The sequence below is a fragment of the Microtus ochrogaster genome, chromosome 8 (assembly GCF_000317375.1).
Source record: "Microtus ochrogaster isolate Prairie Vole_2 chromosome 8, MicOch1.0, whole genome shotgun sequence".
Classification (NCBI taxonomy): Eukaryota; Metazoa; Chordata; class Mammalia; order Rodentia; family Cricetidae; genus Microtus; species Microtus ochrogaster.
This window is the reverse complement of record NC_022015.1, coordinates 14,705,533-14,713,379: the sequence shown is the minus strand read 5'-3', so window position 1 is coordinate 14,713,379 and position 7,847 is coordinate 14,705,533. Positions and strand designations below refer to the sequence as shown.

Sequence of the window (7,847 nt, the reverse complement as noted above, 5' to 3'; positions counted from 1 at the left end):
TTCTATTACAGTTTTGCTGCAAGTGAGAAAACAATTCAATGAGAACCACCGAGGAGACCAACCTCTGGGCTTGTCTGTGAGCGAGATCCTAGATAGGTATTGTAGAACTTGGTCCTCCAAGCAAAGCGGCTGCCATCATCCTCAGACCAGCTGTACTTGCTTCCAAGAGGGACTATTGACTGACGTCCCTTCCCTCGGAAGATGGAGCAGATGGAGAAGGTCTTGAACCCTGGCATAAGATTCCAGGCTCTCAACCCAGCAATTTGTATGCAATTCTGTCCTCATTGCTGGTGGTCTTAGGGTCTGGGGAGGTGCTAGAGCTTACAGACTAGGGGAGGTTTGCGGAGGAGGCAGTTATGGGAAAACCATTATCTCTTTGGGGTGAAGACTTTCTGCCGTGGCAACCCCAGACTTACCAAAGCTCTTCAGAGCAATCCCTCACCCTTGCTCTGTAAATTATGCCCAATAAACTCCCTGATTCCTAGTGTGAGCTTTGGTGAAATTATACTTTGGTTTGTTCTTCTAAGAGTTGGGAGATTGAGTCGGGAATATTCATCCTAACTGTGGGCAGCACCCTCCCATGGGCTGGGGTCCTGGGCTGAATAACAACTCCTTCACCTGCCTCCAGCCAAGAAAAGAAAACGTACATATGATTCAACAATTTCAATTCTGGCACTCGGGAGGCAAAGGCAGGCGGATCTCTGTGAGTTCGAGACCAGCCTGGTCTACAGAGCTACTTCCAGGACAGGCTCCAAAGCCACAGAGAAACCCTGTCTCGAAAAACCAAAAAAACCAAAAAAACAAAACAAAAAAAAAAAACAATTTCAATTCTGGGAGAAAACATGGAGGAAAGTTCGTGCATAGACTAGAAGCCATGTACAGAGATAGTTTCCATAATACTGCCCAGAAAACTTAAAAACAAATATTGCATATTTATAGTATGGGATGAGTTAGTATAATAGATCTCAAAAACACAGTAATGGGGTGGAAAAGGCAATGGCGTTGGTACCCTTCGAGAACACAGAGGAGCACTCTGTATATTGCTCATGGATTTACATATGTAAAAGCTTGAGACGTTATTGGAAGGATACATATTAAATTTATATTAGTTATAAGCTGGAGTGATATTTGTGAGAGGACACCCAGTGTAACAGATCTGGCTGTCCTGGAAGTTGATTTGTGCACCAGGCTGGCCTCGAACTCACAGAGATCCAGATCTGCCTGCCTCTGCCTCCCGAGTGCTAGGATTAAAGGTGTGCGCCATGACACCTGCCTGAGAGGGCCTTCTAAATGTAGTGTTTTTAACTTCTCATAGTCCAATATATTTTTTAATATTTTAATCATTTTGTTTTGAGACAGAGTATCCCTATGTAGTCCAGGCGTCCTGAAACATGCTCTGTCACCGTGTAGACCAGGCTGGCCTTAAAGCTGTGAATATTCTGCATTTGCCTCCTGTGTAATGGGGCCACAGATGTGCACCATTATGCTCAGCCCATATTTTAAGATGTAGTTTTACACTCGGGAGGCAGAAGCAGGTGGATCTTTGTGAGTTCAAGGCCAGCCTGGTCAAGCCGGGCGTTGGTGGCGCACACCTTTAATCCCAGCACTCGGGAGGCAGAGGCAGGTGGATCTCTGTGAGTTCGAGGCCAGCCTGGTCTACAGAGCTAGTTCCAGGAACAGACAGGATTATTACACAGAGAAACCCTCTTGGAAAACAAACAAAAAGTATATTAAATTATATTAACTTAAATTTATTCATTTATTTATTATACGGGTATGTGTGTCAGAGGACAACTTGTGGGTTCCAGGGATTGAACTCAGGTTCTCAGACTTAGCGACAAGCACCCCTACCCGATGAGGCATCTAAGAGACCTTACCTGTTTAACTTTTAATAAAAATTATATACGTGAGAAAATAATTAGAAGCAAAACGCCATATTAACAGTAATTAGCCAGAATCAAATGGGACCAGTAGAATCAGAAGTTCAAACACATCTTTAGCAAGATAGCACGTTCAAAACCAGCCTGAGCCCAATGAGCCTTGACTCAAAACAACAAATACATGTGTATGTGGGTACAAATGTATATGCAGAAATGAGTTTAATTCTAGATGACGGAAATATGGGTCTTTTTTACTGTGCTTTTTTCAGTCTTTTACAGTATCTGGGCTGGTGAGATGTTTCAGTGGGTAAAGACTACTTGCCTTCAAGGCTGACAATCTAAGCTGCCCCCACGTGGTGGAAAGAGAGAATAGACTCCAGTAAATTGTCCTCTGACCTCTTCCGCGATATGCCGCCCCCATAAACAAATAAATAAAATAAATGTAAAAGTCTATATGTATTCATTAGCATACACAGATACTTAAAAGACAAAGTCTGGTAAAAGCAAAAGAAAAATAAAAAGTCTGATAAAAAAAACTAACCAGCTGTGTATACGTTAGCATGTTAATAAATATTTATATACCAACCCATACACAATATGAACGAAATTATTTTTCATGGAGATAAACATCCATAGAAATTGACAGCAAAAGATCTGAAAGGGTGTATAATCAGCCGATACTAGTGGTTACGAGGAAACTAGTGCCAGTGAAAGGTTAAAGAACATTATTTTAAATATTACAAAGATTTTATTGTTTTATCTGCAAAGTTTTTATAGGAGTTGTGTACTAAAAATTTAAGCATGTGATTTTTCAGCTAGACCTGGGCAGACCTGGGGTCATGGTTCGGCTTTCGGAGCTTGGGTGAGAGCTACTTTTAGGATCAGTCACCTAATTCGGGTTATGTGGGTGACGGAGAAGGCTTAACTGAACGCCTTAACCCTCTTGACTCTGAACGCAAATTAAACTGTTTGTTGCTTTAAAACTTATTTGGAACAAGCTTGGATTTAAAAATTTTTCTTTCAATAGTTGGAGTTTTAACAATATTGTTTAAGACGATCTCTGTTAGGGGTAGAGGAGATACAAATCCAACTCCAGAAAAAATTCTAAGGACGATATACATATATAACAACATTAAGTAGCTTCTTAGAAAGCCACGCCGACATCTGGGTAGCGTGGCCGAGCGGTCTAAGGCGCTGGATTAAGGCTCCAGTCTCTTCGGGGGCGTGGGTTCGAATCCCACCGCTGCCAGGATAAGTGTTCCTTTTTAGCCTTCGCTCTCGGTTCCCTTTTGCGACCCCTGCAGTCCGTCTCCGCTCTCTGCACCACGAGCAGCGAAGGGGCGGGCCTGCGCGCGCCGGGGCGGGGCATTGTGGGTAAGAGGAAGCGCGAGGGCCGGCCCCGCTCCCCCCACGTGTCCGCCGGAGTTTCTCTAGGAGCAACATGGCTGCTGCCTAATAGAAGACCCGGCCGCCATCGTCTCCGCAGCCCACCGGTCTCCGGGCCGTTGCTGCCGCTCGCGCGGCCCTGGCGGAGAGGTGAGTGCCGACTCTGCAGCCCCGGGATTCCGGCCGCGGCCGTCGCCCTCGCGCGGGGGTCTGGGCCGCTCTGCCGAGTAGGCTGGAGAGGCCCGCGCCGCTGCGTGCCGGGGGGCTGCAGCTTCCCGGGACCCGGGCGGGGCGTACGGGCTGCCGCCCGGCTTTCCCAGCCTCCCCCCGGGCCCGGGTCGCTTCCGCACGGCTGGTCATCGGGGAGGCGACGGCCGTGGGGCCCACGCTGACTCAGGCCTCGGCCGCGCTGCCCCGCCCGGGCCTGGCTCCGGAGCCGCACCTGCGAGGGCACTGGTGCCCGGTGGCGAGGCGGCTCTCGGAGGTGCGGGAAGGGCGCCTGAGCACCGGCGACGCCGGGGCTGCCCGCATGGCGGGCCCTAACTGTGCCCTAGCCGAACCGGATCAATTCTTCCTGGTCCTGCCGGGCCGGGGGTACCTCATTCATTGATCTGTGCTTGACCAGGGTCGGCGTCTCCTGCGCGAACCCTGGGACCCTTTAGTCACGGGGGTGGCGGTACGTAGCCCAGGTGGTCCTGGAATTCTACCTTTAGGGTTGCTGGGTTTTGGAGCGAAAAGATAAGATCTTCCCCTTATCCATGAAATAAGGATAATAGGATTCCTGTTATTAGGTTTAAAGAGCTTTCGTTTGTGGTTGTCATCGTCCCATCTTCTGTTGGAAGAAAACATGTTGCCACGTAGCAACAGCCCTTCCTATAGGTTCCACTTACCCCCTTTGAAGTCGGTGCTTTTTTTTTTTTTTATTGTCGGTTTAGGGATGAAAATAGGAAAGGACACAAGGTTATACAATTCATGCTTCTAATCATGGTACATTGCAGAGGTGGGATTTGAACCTGTAAGGTTTCACACTGGAGTCCAACCTCTTACCCACTATACCATACTGCCTTTTATCAAGGATGTGTGCAGCATAGTGGTTAAGAATAAAAATGAAGGTTCTTTGACATCAACTAGACAGATTTCTTGATTATATGCTTTCCTGGGGCTGTGCTCTTGGGCAAATCATTTCTAAGTTGGGTGCTAAATTTTGACTTGCAGAGTTAATGAGAAGGTTAAATATTTTTTGGTACTATATTGGTGCCAGGCGGCATTAGGGGTTAGAAGAGCCGTGAAGTTTTTAATTTTAAAAGCAATGCTCCTAGAACATCGATGAAGTATAATTACCATGTCCACTTTATGGTTGAGGACTCTGAACCAGAGAGAAGCCTTCCTGGAGTTTAAAGTCTAGTGCAGAGGACCGCCAACACCTGAGCTGCAGATGGAGACGTTCCAGGTTAGGAGCATTTGGGAAACAAGAACTTGTGCTAATGATGGAAGGCGTTGGAAGCAGCTGCTCATGTTGGGTTTTTGGGGAAGCTTGTCTAGTCCTGGAGGAAGTGGCAATGGTTATGTCTAAGGAAAATGAGCATCCCAGGAATGACCTGGGGTTCTTGTGCAGAGATTCAAGGTGCTAGTGGCTTGGCCTGTTGGAGGCTTAGTGATAGATCCCTAGGCCCCGTGGAGTTGGTTATGTAGAGGCAAGGGCAAGATCATGTGAGGTTTTAGAGGCCAATGGAAGGGAGTTTGGATTTTGTTTTATGGGGCAGTTGAAGGGTTGGGCGAAGGCAACATTGTGAGTAGTTGTCGGCTCTGGAGAATTGGAGATGAAAGAGTGACCCTGGAGAAGCATTTTTGTTTGTTTTGTGTCTGTTAGTTTTTTCAGATGAGGCCTTGCTATATAATAGCCAGGGATGGCCTCAAACTTACCTTACTCCCTCATCCTTACTAGAGCTGGTATTACAGGCATGGGTCTCTACAGCTGCCTCAGGAAGCTTCTTGGATTGTTGACTATGAAGATCGCAGGTCAAGATTTATTAGTGAATAATGGATTGGCTTGGGAGGGGGGGTCTTGTCACCAGCATTTTTATTTTGCACCGGTTAGGGTGGAAAACATGACTGTGTGGCATGTAACAATCATGTCACACAAAGAACTGCTTCAGTTGTGACATTCCATGTGTCTTCTGCATCATTGATGGGAAAAGGTTATTGTTGGGCATAGGCCTTTGAAAGCCACTGAATTGGATCCTGTTGGCTGGGAGGTAACCCAGTCAGGAGTGGTGTCCAGAGGGAGGAGCCTCTGTCATTCCCCAGAGAGGGCCTGATTCCATGACTGGGCAGGATCTCAGTCATGAAAGAGTAACTAGGACTTGAGACTCTCTTAGGCCATAGCCTCCTTTTGCATGCACTGTGAAGTCCTGTTTCAGTTGGTCACCAAGTAGGGCAGGTACTTGATGGACACATAGACCCGTGACACTTGACAGCCAGTGCAGGTGCACGGTGGCAGCTGCTGGGAACTTAAATGGTTCAGACCGACTGTCCTCCATGGCCCCCATTATGTTGTGATGGCCCATTTCCTACCAGCCTGTCTTTCTCTCCACCTCAACTCTTTGCTCGGAACCCTTCCGGAGCCCCCTGTTCCACAGAATCATTGCAGTGCACATGTTTAGGTGCCAAAAGGCTAAACTGTACCTTCTGAGTTCTAGGGGGCAGGGGTACAGCAAGGCACAAAGTAGTAGTTTTGTGTGTAGCTTACAGTTTAATGGCAGGAAGGACAGGTACAGCATAAACTGTCCCATAAACTGTGATAATGTGCTGTGGAGGCCAGAGAAAGGAAAGGAGTTGGGGTCGGGGCTTTTCAACTTTGAAAAGTAGGGAGTCTATTTTAGAAATGAGGTAACATTTGAACAAAACCCTGAAAAGGGCACAGGACGGAACCTGAAGTTAGGTAGAACAGTCCCAGATGGATTGGGAAGAGACAGGAAGGTCAGAGGTGGCGGGGAATGGGGCCAAAGGTTAAGGGTTGGGTCTGTTTATGTTCACTGGAAGGCTGAAGACTCTCTGAAGAAGATGACACACTTAGTGTGGTGTCATCTGAGGTTTGAACAGTGATTGTGGGGCAGGAAGGACCCAGGAAATCAGCCTGGAGACTGAGCTGACCCAGAAGGTCAGGTTCTGGCTTCCTTTGAAGGCAGAACCAACAGGATTAGCAGTAAAAAGTAAGAAGAGAGATACCAGATGCCAAGGATAGGGCATGTGTTGGTACCCGGGCAGTTCAAGTGTGGGCTGTGTCTACAGCAAGCAATGGGGCCTGGGCTGAAGGAACTGTTATGTACCTTTAAATCTTTGTGATTTTTTTTTTTGTTTAATTAAAAAAAAAAAAAAAACAAAAAAACCAGAGTTTCACTGTATTGCCCTAGCTGGCCCAGAATTTGCTTTATAGGCCAGACTGGCCTTGAACTCATTGAGATCTTCCTGCCTCTGCTCCCAAATGCTCACATTAAAGGCACCACCATGCCCAGCTAAGTCTTTTTTTTGAGACAGGGTATCCAGACTTGCCACCAACTCTGTGAAGCTGAGGTTGGCCTTGAACTAATGATTCTCCTGCCTATACCTCCCAAGAGCTAGGATCACAGTCATTCATTGGCTCACCTAGAATCTTTTTAAATCTTAAGTCATTCAGATGTGAGATGGATTGGTGTGGGACAATGGTCTGTATTCTGTCAATTATATTTTAAATAAATGCTGATTGCCATTAGCCAGGCAGGAAGTATAGGCAGGACAACCAGGTGGGAAGTAGAGTCAAGGTGACGAGAACAGGAGAATTCTGGGAAGAGGAAAGCTTATTCTGCAGTCCTGATCCAGTCACAGAGCAAGCAAGATGTGACTGCCTTGCCAAAAAAGGTACCAAGCCACATGGCTAGCATAGACAAGAATAATGGGCTAATATAAGTTATAATAGTTAATAAGAAGCCTGAGCTAAAGGCCAATCAGGGGACCAGGTGGGACAGAAACCTCAGTCAACAATGGATAAAGTTGGGGTGCTCTTACCCAGGAGTAGAGGAGTGGGAACAGCTGGAGTCTGGGTGCTCAGCTCTTTTCTTAGCCAGGAGCACCTCTGCCCTTGGGTGCAGAAGAGCTGGAAGACTGCAGGTGTTCCTCTCAATCTCCCCCCCCCCCCACGTTGTCAGGCTTCTGTTCTTTCCATCCTTTAACCACACCCACACAACTGGGGGGGGGTCTCACCCTCCACTGAACTTCCCCAATCATAACTGTCACCCAAATCCCAAGGCCTGGGTTTGAAGTCCAGTGTTGTCTCGATGTGGTGTGACTTTCGGTAAGGCCCTATAACCTGTCTCTGAATTCTGTCTCTTTTTGTAAGATGGGGACAGTCATATCACTCAGAGCCTAGTGCCTTGTAAACCCGAGGGAAAAATACTCAAATAGGGTCATTTTGTCACCAGAGCACAGAAAATGAGCTCACGGGATTAGTATGAGAGCCTGACAGTCTGAAGAGACCCCTGGGAAGTCTTTGGATCATGTGACAGCTGGCTTTCATCTTATTGCAGGACCCTCAGGACCCCAGTG

General features: G+C 47.3%; 1 protein-coding gene and 1 non-coding gene across 4 annotated transcripts in view; both read left to right on the top strand.

The window, feature by feature from the left end:
- The first annotated feature begins 3,047 nt into the window (after window positions 1-3,047).
- Window positions 3,048-3,129, top strand: Trnal-aag. Its single transcript has one exon. It is a non-coding gene; the product is annotated as a tRNA-Leu (tRNA).
- Window positions 3,130-3,275: 146 nt separating this feature from the next.
- The window catches only part of Polr3e (RNA polymerase III subunit E), a 28,353-nt gene continuing 23,781 nt past the window's right edge, over window positions 3,276-7,847 (top strand). For 2 of the 3 annotated variants that reach the window (XM_026781472.1, XM_005351145.3), the window contains exon 1: window positions 3,277-3,416. The gene's annotated coding sequence lies outside the window, so the exon portion shown is untranslated. Of the gene's footprint in view, window positions 3,417-7,847 lie in introns of all 3 variants that reach the window. The other variant, XM_013347733.2, reaches the window with a different exon arrangement.